The sequence below is a fragment of the Bombina bombina genome, chromosome 10, assembly GCF_027579735.1.
Source record: "Bombina bombina isolate aBomBom1 chromosome 10, aBomBom1.pri, whole genome shotgun sequence".
Classification (NCBI taxonomy): Eukaryota; Metazoa; Chordata; class Amphibia; order Anura; family Bombinatoridae; genus Bombina; species Bombina bombina.
In genome coordinates, this window is record NC_069508.1 from 27,761,239 (window position 1) to 27,773,758 (window position 12,520).

The 12,520-nt window shown below is 42.9% G+C and overlaps 1 pseudogene; it reads left to right on the forward strand.

Moving 5' to 3' along the window:
* The window catches only part of LOC128640674 (calcium-activated chloride channel regulator 1-like), a 125,832-nt pseudogene that overhangs the window by 1,017 nt on the left and 112,295 nt on the right, over positions 1–12,520 (forward strand).

Genomic DNA, 12,520 nt, shown 5'->3' on the forward strand with positions numbered 1-12,520 from the left:
AACCTGCATGTGATCTGTCACCAGCTGTAGTGTAGAACAGGACACAGACTGTAGGACAAGTTCTCTGTACTGATAAGCTGCATGTGATCTGTCACCAGCTGTAGTGCAGAACAGGACACAGACTGTAGGACAAGTTCTCTGTACTGATAAGCTGCATGTGATCTGTCACCAGCTGTAGTGGAAGAACAGGACACAGACTGTAGGACAAGTTCTCTGCACTGATAAGCTGCACGTGATCTGTCACCAGCTGTAGTGTAAGAACAGGACACAGACTGTAGGACAAGTTCTCTGTACTGATAAGCTGCATGTGATCTGTCACCAGCTGTAGTGTAGAACAGGACACAGACTGTAGGACAAGTTCTCCTGTACTGATAAGCTGCACGTGATCTGTCACCAGCTGTAGTGTAGAACAGGTCACAGACTGTAGGACAAGTTCTCATGTACTGATAAGCTGCATGTGATCTGTCACCAGCTGTAGTTGTAGAACAGGGACACAGACTGTAGGACAAGTTCTCTGTACTGATAAGCTGCACGTGATCTGTCACCAGCTGTAGTGTAGAACAGGGCACAGACTGTAGGACAAGTTCTCTGTACTGATAAGCTGCACGTGATCTGTCACCAGCTGTAGTGTAGAACAGGACACAGACTGTAGGACAAGTTCTCTGTACTGATAAGCTGTATGTGATCTGTCACCAGCTGTAGTGCAGAACAGGGCAAATTCTTAGCACTGATATGCAGTAGATGATCTAATCTAAAAATTTATTCCAAGAGTTAAATTTATTTTTTTTATACAGAATGATATATTTCTATTTTAATTCTGAGATTTGCTATAATTAGTTTTTAAAGCCTTAAAATCCAGAGCTTTAGCTTTGTGGTATTCCTGTGTGACATTAACGGCACAGGGGCATATTTATCAAGGTCTGGCGGACCTTATCCGACACTGCGGATCAGATCCGCCAGACCTCGCTGAATACGGCGAGCAATACGCTCGCCGTATTCAGCATTGCACCAGCAGCTCACAAGAGCTGCTGGTGCAACACCGCCCCCTGCAGACTCGCGGCCAATGGGCCGCCAGCAGGGGGGTGTCAATCAACCCGATCGTACTCGATCAGGATGTATTGTGTGCTCAGAACAGGCGGACAGGTTATGGAGCAGCGGTCTTTTTGACCGCTGCTTCATAACTGCTGTTTCTGGTGAGTCTGAAGACTCGCCAGAAACAGGGGCCATCAAGCTCTATAAGGATCTTGTTAAATAGAACCCATAGTCTACAATATCATTTTTATTGTTTTAAAAGATATATAATCCCTTTATTTCCCATTACCCAGTTTTGCATAACCAACAGTCATATTAATATACTTTTTACCTCTGTGATTACCTTGTATCTAAGCATCTTCTGACAGCCCCCTGATCACATGACTATGACTATTTATTATCTATTGACTTGGATTTAGTACTGTGTTGTGCTAACTCTTAAATAACTTCTCGGTTGTGAACACAATGTTATCTATATGGCCCACATGAACTATCAGTCTCCTGTTGTGAAAATCAAATACAAAATCATGTGATAAGAGGCTGTCTATAGTGGCTTTGAAACAGGCATAAATTTAGAGGTTTAAATGTTATAAATTATATTAATATAACAATGTCAGTAGTGCAAAGCTGGGGAATGGGTAGTAAAGGCGTTACCTATCTTTTCAAACACTAACAATTTTTGTGTAGACTGTCCCTTTAAACTAGGGTCATAAATGGGGACAGCAGTTGTTATAGGAGTGCAGGGAGGAGCCTTACCAAGTCTCAAATAGCCATATAAAAGTAACAAAGTCCTCAAGCTCCTCAAGTAAAAAAGACCTTTATTTGTATTCCATCATGGGTCAAATAATCAACAGCAACGTTTCGGGCCTAGCTCAACCCTTCCTCATGCATGAGGAAGGACTGAGCTAGGCCTGAAACGTTGCTGTGGATGCACCTCACTGATGATGCCCACAAAAGGTTGAAGTGATTGCCTGACATTGTCTGGTATTTGAAGGCTATGAAGAGCACAATTGGGCTTAAAGAGGCTGTTTCTAGGTGGTAACTTGCTGTAGAACTAGCCACTGAGTTGGTGTCTGTTTCTGGTAGAGCGCTTCTATTTCTGTATTAATTCCTTAATAAACTTGGTTAAAGTTGACTGTTTACAACTCTGGTAAAGTCTACTCAATTTTTTAAAACAGTTGACTTAAACTGAGTTAAAGCAGTCAAATTTGGCTGAGTTCAGCTGACTGTTGCTAACCTAAATGTCTGCCGGATCGTTGACCTTTAATGAATCGACCCAAAAGTTTGAGAGTTGTTTCTAACTTCCAGAAATAAATTAAATCTCCTGCTAAGAAAAAATTATTTGGGTTTTATGCCACAGAAGAAATATTATCCCGTTAGTATTTCCCACCATGCACCTAAGAGGCTGCATCACTTGCATATTCTAAATATGTATTTGCTTTTTCTATTAAAAGACCCAATCTTAATATATGTTATAATTTGCAATGTTATCAAAAGTATTTATTTTATGTTATGCTTTAAGTTTCAATCTGTGACCAATATCTGTCCATGTCTCTTATTTTATATTGAAGGATATGGTGAATGAAGCAACAGGCTATCTATATAAAGCTACAAAGGAAAGACTCTTTATACGAAATGTAAAAATACTAATTCCTATGACTTGGACAAAGCGTTCTAACTACATAAAACCAAGAACAGAAACGTATGACAAGGTAAGATCTCAAGGAATATGACTAAATTCTTTATGCAAAAACATTTTTATGTTAAAGGAATCAAAAGTTTTAATTATTTTTATTTTTTTTACAGTTGGTTAAATGGACAGTAAATACTTTGAGATTTTAATTTATAAGACAGCTTATACATTTAAAGATAATGACAAGTAGAGATAAGGATTGAGCATCACATAGCAATTAACAAAACATTAGAATTAAGACATTGGCAATAACATTACAATAAATACAGGACTTATTTTGAACAACCTAAAATCATGTGCTCAATATACATATACACATACCAAAGGAGAGTTACAGGAGAGGATAGAACACCAGCGTGCAGTGAAAAGTTTGCAGATTGACAGGGACTCTATTCACATACCTGAAAGCAGAAGAGAGAGAATATGGTTAGCTTGAGGTAGTGTGCATTTCTTCAGCAGACGTCAATAGGCAGTTCATTGGTATAAAAGGCAGTGTTGTAGTGAGTACTGAGTATAATTCTTGTATAATTCTTATTTTAGTGCCTCAGTTATAAAATCTTCACTTCAAAAATGTGAACATATGCTATTTTAACAATGCAGACTGCCCAAGCAAGTGTGTTAAATGTTTGTACCTTACACATTGTTTTCTTTTCTAGAAAAATAAAATGGTGGTTCCATTACTGTATCAAACATAATTGAAGAGCATTGTCCTTAAACAATATTTAAAATGAAGCATTTGTCATTATGATACCTATGTAATAAATATTGTGTACAGTATTTTACTACAATCATATCTGTGGCAGCTAAAATGTTATAAAATGTTCAGTACAGCCTCTCACGGACTGTACTGGGTAATCAAACTGCAGTAAATAATGAATTGGGAAGTGTTCTGCATCATGTGACCAGCTAGGTAAGCACCAATAGATGAAGTTCACTAGCTAGCTTAATATTTTACTAACAAAACCTCCTACTACGTGTAATAAAAAGTCTCTGTAAATGGTTAAATGAACTAACCACAGCCCGTCATATACATTATTTATGTACTTCTCTCTTCACCAGGCAGATATTATTATCGCTAATCCTTTTCTGAAATATGGAGATGAACCTTATACTTTGCAATATGGAGGCTGTGGGGAACCAGGGAAATATATTCATTTGACTCCAGCATTTATGGTGGATGACAGACTAAGCAAAGCATTTGGCCCACGAGGTAAATAATAACATTACATTGTTTTTCTCCTGCTATTGTATTTTTATTAACAGACAGCTAGATTACGTGTTTTGTGCTAAACAGGGTGTGAAACGAACGCAACAAAAGTTGTATTATTTCACCCTCCATAGCGCTACCATTACCAGTTCTGAAAAGCCTCCTTGTGTATGTGATATGGTTGCGATAAGCTCCATAACGCACACAAAATCCAAGGGCTGCTTTGAAGTGCTCATGCACGCTATCCCCATTTAGACATCAATGGGGAGAGAGTGTTAAAAAAAAAACACCTGAGGCGCGGAATGAAAAGCTCGGTAACGCAACCCAATTGATGTCTATGGGGAAAAAAAAGTTAAGTTTAAACCCTAGCATAAACCCAAGTCTAAACACCCCTAATCTGCCGCCCCCGACATCGCCGACACTAATAAAAGTTATTAACCCCTAATCTACCACCCCGACATCGCCGACACTAATAAAAGTTATTAACCCCTATTCCGCTGCTCCCCAACAACGCCACAACTATAATAAATTTATTAATCCCTAAGCCTTTAGCCTTCCACATCACCGCCACTAAATAAACCTATTAAACCCTAAACCGCCAGCCCCCCACGTCGCAAAAAAATAAATTAAACTATTAACCGCTAAACCTAACACCCCCATAACTTTATATTGAAATTACAATATCCCTATATTAAAATAAATAAAAATTTACCTGTGAAATTAAAAAAACCTAAGTTTAAACTAACAATTAACCTAACATAACTATTATACTAAACTATTATACTAAAATTAAATTAACTACCAATTAAAAAACTAACACCACTAAAAATATTTAAGTCTAAAATTACAAAAAATAAAAAATACTAAATTACGAAAAATAACAAATGAAATTATCAAAAAACAATTACAACTAATCTAATAGCCCTATAAAAATAAAAAAGCTGGTCGTGTCTCTGGGCAGCACCATCAAAGGTTGCATTATCGGTAGCTCTGAGTAGATCACGGATAATCTGTCTATTATCAGTGACACAGATGATCAATTATTAGCCTTTTGTGGATATTCGGAGTTGGTAACTCAAGCTGATTCTTATGATATGTTGCACTAAGGAATCCTACCTTTGTTCACCGATCCGGAGCATTGAGGCCTAAGGCAGACTCTTTACTGAGAGTCACTCAACACCCCCCCCCCCGGTACCTTGACGCCGGGTATACAGTGCTTTGACACTGCTAACCTCTACTCACCAGACACAGCAAACGCGGAGATGCAGATCCTTCAAGAGCTGGAGAATTTACTACTATATCATCTTACCCAAATTGAGGAAAGCCTTTGTAAATCTTCACATGCGGTCACCCACGAGGCCCCATACGCCATATCTGTTACAGCGACAAAGACTAGTGATACTGAGGTGAAAACAGCTAGTTTACCTCCAAATCCAATTGAAGAAAATGCAACGGAGAAGCAGTTTTGTTTTAAAATGTTAAAAAAAAAAAAAAAAAAGCTCCCAAAAATAAAAACACCCCCTAGCCTACAATACACTACCAATAGCCCTTAAAAGGTCCTTTTGTAGGGCATTGCCCTAAAGAAATCAGCTCTTTTACAAAGACCCCTAACAGTAAAACCCACCACCCAACCAACCCCCCAAAATAAAAAACTTAACTCTACAAAAACCTAAGCTACCCATTGCCCTAAAAAGGGCATTTGTATGGGCATTGCCCTTAAAAGGGCATTCAGCTCTTTTACATTGCCCTGAAAATGGCATTCAGCACTTTTACCTAAAGCCCAAAACCCTAATCTAAAAAAAAAAAATCCACCCAAATTTTTTTAAAAAAACCTAACACTAACCCCCGAAGATCCACTCACAGCTTCTGAAATCCAGACATCCATCCTCATCCAGGCGGCGAGAAGTCTTCATCCAGGCGACGAGAAGTCTTCATCCAGGCGGCAGGAAGTCTTCATCCAGGCAGTGAGAAGTCTTCATCTAAGCGGCGTCTTCTATCTTCATCCCGGCGGCGCAGAGCGGATCCATCCTTGAAGACATCCAGCGCGGAGCATCCGCTTCATACGGTCACTGCCGTGCACTCTTCAATGCAAGGGAACCTTTTCAAAATGGCGTCCCTTGCATTCCTATTGACTGATTTGATTCTTGAAATTCAAATCAGCCAATAGGATGAGAGCTACTAAAATTCTATTTTGATTTGAATAGCCAATAAAATTTCAGTAGCTCTCACTCCGCGCTGGATGTCTTCAAGGATGGATCCGCTCTGCGCCGCCGGGATGAAAATAGAAGACGCTGCCTGGATGAAGACTTCTTGCCGCCTGGATGAAGACTTCTCGCTGCCTGGATGAAGACTTCTCGCCACCTGGATGAGGATAGATGTCCGGACTTCAGAAACTGTGAGTGGATCTTCGGGGGTTAGTGTTATTTTTTTTTTTTTTGTTTTTTTTTGGACGTTTTTTTTTTTTTTATTAGGATTTTGGGCTTTAGGTAAAAGAGCTGAATGCCCTTTTCAGGGCAATAAAAAAGAGCTGAATACCCTTTTAAGGGCAATGCCCATAGAAATGCCCTTTTCAGGGCAATGGATAGCTTAGGTTTTTGTTAGAGTTAGGTAGGGTTAGGTTTTTTATTTTGGGGGGTTGGTTGTGTGGTGGGTTTTACTGTTGGGGGGGTCTTTCTTTAGAGCAATGCCCTACAAAAGGTCCTTTTAAGGGTTATTGGTAGTTTATTGTAGGCTAGAGGGTGTTTTTATTTTGGGGGCGCTTTTTTATTTTTATAGGGCTATTAGATTAGGTGTAATTGTTTTTATTTTTGATAATTTCGTTTGTTATTTTTCGTAATTTTGTATTTTTTTTTTTTTTATTTTTAGAATTACATTTTTTTAGTAGTGTTAGGTTTTTTAATGTGTAATTTAGTTTTTTAATTGGTAGTTATTTTAGTATAATAGTTTAGTATAATAGTTACGTTAGGTTAATTGTTAGTTTAAACCTAGGTTTTTTTAATTTCACTGGTACGTTTTTATTTATTTTAAGATAGGGATATTGTAATTTTAATATAAAGTTAGGGGGGTGATAGGTTTAGGGGTTAATAGTTTAATTTATTAGTGGTGATGTGGGGGGACTGGCGATTTAGGGGTTAATAGGTTTATTTAGTAGTAGCGATGTGGGGGGCTGGCGGTTTAGGGGTTAATAGGTTTAGTTAGTGGTGGGGAGCGGCGGAATAGGGGTTAATAACTTTATTATGGTGGTGAGGATGTGGGTGTGCGGCAGATTAGGTGTCAGTAGGTTTAATATAGTGTTTGCAATTCTGGAGGATGGCGGTTTAGGGATTAATAGGTAGTTTATGGGTGTTAGTGTACTTTGTAACACTTTAGTTATGAGTTTTGTGAAACATTTTTGTTACACAGAATCCATAACTACTGATCTCAGATGGCGGTATGGATCGTGTTGGTATAGGCTGTAATCTTAGCCTCACCACACAACCTGTAATACCGGCACTATGGCAATCCCACCCAAAAATGTAATTTTTTTGAGTGCGGGATTGACGTTGCTTTACAGGCTAAAATGCTTGCGGTATAGCTATACCGACACGACTCGTAATGGCTGTGTTACTGTTTTTACGTTGAAATTGCAATTTTTTCAGCGTTAAAAACGTAACACACAACTCGCAATCTACCCAACAGTCACTAGTATTTAAGGTCCAAAATAACCAGATACAAATGTTGGCACCAATGGTGGGTAGCATAATCTGTTGTTCTATAATATTTACTGTGTATAGAATTTTATAATTTTTACAAAACATGACAAATTTTAATTTATTTGTTACACAAAAGTTGTGTCTCTTCATAATAAAAAAGGTGATTCTACCTTAGATACCCAAAGCAAATCCACCAATATGAAGGAACTCTCGATAATTTTTAAGTTGTGTGCTTCTTCCCATCATTTATATATACATTTAATTTTGTGCACAATGGTAGTATCATCTTCTGCACAGATAAAACGGTACCAATATTTCGTATAGCCCAAGAATAACTCTGGTCCTAACCACAAAACATTGTAAATACTATTGATTAAAAACAAAATCCCCCTGTTCTTTAAAGGTTTATCAACCTTCTAAAAGTACAAAAGTCAGGAATATTTTTACCAACATTTTGATTGTGGATAGTAACTTTAGAAATGTTGAAACACATATCTACAAACTGATATTCCTGTACATACAATGACTGGTATAGCCCGTAGTGCTACCTATCTGTTAGCTAGATTAAAAAAGATTCAATATGGCACCTGTTTACATGATTATTTTCCTACAATTTGTGTGTATACACATGCACAACCTGTAAGTCACATGAATGGAGGTGTCATGTTTTCTACACTTGAATACTAAGTAAAAGCATATATATTTTCTTTAAAACCAAACACATTCTTGTAACTTTTCAAGGGAACCACCCAAATGTTGTTGCAGGGTGCTCAAATGAAGAATGAGTATAAAACATTTGTAAATCCAAAAAAGTGTATTTATATAACTATGTTGGTTGTGCAAAACTAGGGAATGGGTAATAATAGAAGTGGAGGGCCCTCTAGTGGGGCTGTAGCAAAATGAAGGGATAACTGAGTTGAAGTCTGGAGGGAACTAGGTCTTTTACATTGTTGCAAGTGTGGGGGCGGGTGTTTCTGCTTACCTTTATAGGTCTTGGCTGCAGTGGATCCGGCCCTCTTTGTTCCTGGTTCCAGACTTCAAGGGAGCTTTCTGGGTGTTCGTGATCAGGGATCCAGTGTTCTAGGAGGAAGTCTGTACCACCTAAGCAGTATCGTGAGGTCGTACAGGAGGTGCCAGGAATGAGGGGATCTGCAAGAGGAAGCGGAGCATCAGACATAGAGGATGTGATAGCCCCTACTCCCCCTGCTAGGCCCTAGGGGGCTCTGTGCAGGCGATCGGGCTCCTGATGGGAGGGGGGAGGAGGGGTAGGGGTCAGGGTAGAAAGGCCACGCACAAGACTCCAGGTGGTAGAAGGGCTCATGGAAGGGAAGTGGTGATGCAGGGGGTCAATCCAGGAATGGGAAGTCGCATGGGGATAAATGCGCAGGGCTTGTCTGTTGGAGAAGCATCTGGAGGGACTGGCATTCTTGGAGCTAGGTTGGTTGATGCAGGGCATGCTGGGGCACAAGGGCCTGCTGTGGGCGCGTTGCAGGGTCATGGTGTGAATGAGGATGTGATCCGCATGGCAGTGGCTGATGGGGGTGGTAGAGCAGGGGAGACTGGCAGGGGTCCCCTCGGGGGTCCGGTCGGCTGTGCAGAGTTCTCCCCATTCTGTTTTATTTTTGCAGGACGCCACAGTGGAGCATACAGCAAGCGCTATGGCATCAACATCTGGACTGGATACCGCAGCAGCGGGGTCTGCACCGCCCACCTTGGCGGTTTCAACTTCCCAGCCGTCGCCAGAAGGAGCAGCTCTGCCTTTGGCCCCCAGAGGTGAGTACCTACTGCACACTGCAACACACGTTGAGCAGGGCACATCTACTAGTGAGTCAGGCTCTGAGAGTGAGGGTGATTTGGGTTTAGTAGGGAAGGGTCAGAAAGAGATGTTCAAGTTTATTAAGAAGCTGGTAGAGGCTCAGGTTAAGAGGAAGGTTCCTTCCGCGGTGGGTACAGAGGTGGTTTCCTTTACGTGGGACTCTAACATGACTAGCTCGGGCACAGGGGCCGTGGTGGTGTCAAGGAAAGTAGCCTCTCACAGGGACACCTACCCGTGCTTAGTGCCCTCCTTGTACGGGCACCTAAAGGCGAAAGTGGTGAAGAAAATTCAAGATGGGCGCTATGTGAACATCTTTGAACTCTCACCAGAGGAGTGTAGAGCTAGGGAAAATGCAGCGGACGGTACAGGTCCTAAGAAAGGGCAGAGGCCTGAGATTTACGAAGAGTGGCAGTGCTGCTTTCATGTGCTAGCAACTTGTTATGTTGACAAGTGGTAGTCGCAAGGTCATAACCTTTTCAAGTATGAGGATACCATATGTGATATCCACTCGGATGGAACCCTCTCTTACATTTTGGGATGCAGGATCTACACCTGTGGTCCAAATTGGGGCTAGAGGGTGCAGCAAGCGGCACACCAGCGTTGCGCCAGGGAATGCGCCGTCCTACCCCGCGGACAAAAAAGTGGGGTAGGGAGTGCTGGAAATTCCAGGACAAGCAATGTGACAGGGGGGCAGGTTGCTCCTTTCATCACATCTGCAAATTCTGTAGTGGCCCACACCCCGGGGTGGAATGTAGTTGGAGGAGGGAGTCTGGTGCGGAAAAGCCAGTCTCAAAAGGGGGCCTAGGTGGCAAGAGCTCCAACGCCCCTTAATTCAGCAGCCATGGAGCCATGGCTGGCAAACTACCCTGACCCTTACATGGCTCAGCTGCTCAGGGTGGGGTTGGTGGAGGGGTTTAGAATTCCCGTGGGTGGGCATGTGGTGGGTTCCACGGTTCACTGTAACCTTTGCTGACGCGTTGGTGATCGTCAGGGACAAAGGGAAGGGGGAGCTGATGGCGAAACTGGACATAGAATCTGCATTTTGGCTACTCCCCCTGCACAAGTCCACATTCAGGCTTATGGGCATGAAGGCAGATGGGGCATTCTATGTGGACAAATGTCTTCCCATGGGATGCTCACTATCGTGCGTGCTTTTTGAAAGTTTCAGCTCCTTTATACACTAGGTAGTGCAAAAGGCGTCTGGGGGTGGGGCCGTGGCCCATTACCTGGATGACTTTCTGCTGGTGGGAGAGGCTGATTCTGATGAATGCGCGTGCTTGATGGGGATTATGCAAGATATGATGGGGAGATTTGGGGTGCCTTTGGCAAATGACAAAACGCAGGGCCCCTGTACTTGTCTAACTTTCTTAGGGATTGAAATAGACACGCGGGCAGGGGAGTGCAGGCTTCCACGGGACAAGGTTGACCACCTGTTGCAGGTGGTTTTGTCCGTAGCTAGCACTGAATCTGTTGCCATCAAGGAACTTCAGTCCCTTCTGGGGTTGCTGAACTTTGTGGGGCAGGCAATTCCGATGGGGAGAATCTTTAATAGGAGGCTGGAGAGTCAGCTGCAGGGTCCTAGAGGGCATAGAGCTAGGATCAGGGTGTCTACTGAGATGAGGGACGATCTCAAGGTTTGGGACGAATTTCTGAGGAACTTTAATGGTGTTTGCCTTTGGTCGGAACGAACCTATTTCAAACCAAATGCTGTACCTCTTTACTGATGCGGCGGGGGGCTTCAGGTATGGTGCTTACTTAAACGGCGAATGGAGCACAGCTCCTTGGCCGGAGGATTGGGTTGGGTCGGGTCTGACCAAGAACCTGATCCTGTTGGAACTGTTTCCAATCATAGTGGCAATCGAGTTGTGGGGACAGAAATTGGCTAATCGGTCTGTAATTTCCTGGTCGGAACACATGAGCATGGTTTATGCCATAAACCGTTTGTCGGCCTTGTCCCCGAGCGTGGTCACATATTGGAGGCACCTAGTGTTGCGCTGCTTACAGCTGAACATCAGCTTTACGCCCGGCATGTGCCTGGGGTAAAAAATGTAGTGGCGGACGCGCTATCTAGGTTTCAATGGGACCGGTTTAGACGGGTGGCGCCAAGGGCTGAGACAACTAGCCTAACTTGCCCCCTTTTCTTTGGCAGATGGCGGGGGTTGGGAAAGTATCATCCCCCTAGTGAGGGCTTCTTTGGTGCCCATGGACATGGAGTACCTATGAAAACCACTGGAAGGCTTGGGTCTGCTTTGCCGGCCGACAGGGGTTCCAGGTCCACTCAGCTACACAGTTACAGGTACTTGATTGGTTACCATGCTTGCGTAGGCAGGGGGTGTCTAGGTTAACGGCTCAGGGCATGTTGTCTGCTATCTCGTTTTTTAACAAAACATTTGGGATTGGGATGGCTCGTTCTTGGTGAGACAGGTCTTGAAGGGATGGGGGTGGCTGCCCCCTTGCAACAAGGACCGTAGGGAGCCAATCACGCAATTTAGATTGCGTGAGCTGGTGGGGACACTGCAGTCTGTGTGCTCCTTAAGGTACGAGGCAATGCTCTTTAGGGCGGCCTTCTCGTTTGCTCTGGTGGGGGTCTTGAGAGTAGGGGAATTGGTGGCTTTATCCAGGATAGAAGCAGTCGGTGGCATCAAATGGGAGCATTGCAGCCTGCTGACGGTAGCTTGTTACTGCTTGTCCCCAGGTCTAAAACAGATCCAGAGGGGAAGGGGGCTTGGCTCCCACTGCACAGGCATGAATTCCCGGAATGTTGCCTGGTTCGGAGTTTTGAGGAATATGGGCATTTGAGACTGCAGGACTCTCCGCAGTTATTTGTACATGAGGACGGTTCGTCCTTGTCGATATTTCAATTTAAGAAGGTGCTAGCTAGGGCCGCATCTGCAATGGGCCTTGACCCACTGAGAATCGCGTCCAATTCATTCAGGATTGGGGCAGCCATGAGTGCAGCATGAGTGCAGCTAGCAGTGGGTCTTCGGAGGCGAATATCAAGAGGCTGGGGCGGTGGAAATCAGGTAGATTTAAGGTATATATACGTCCATTGGGGGACACGCTTTACTAGGGCTATGCTC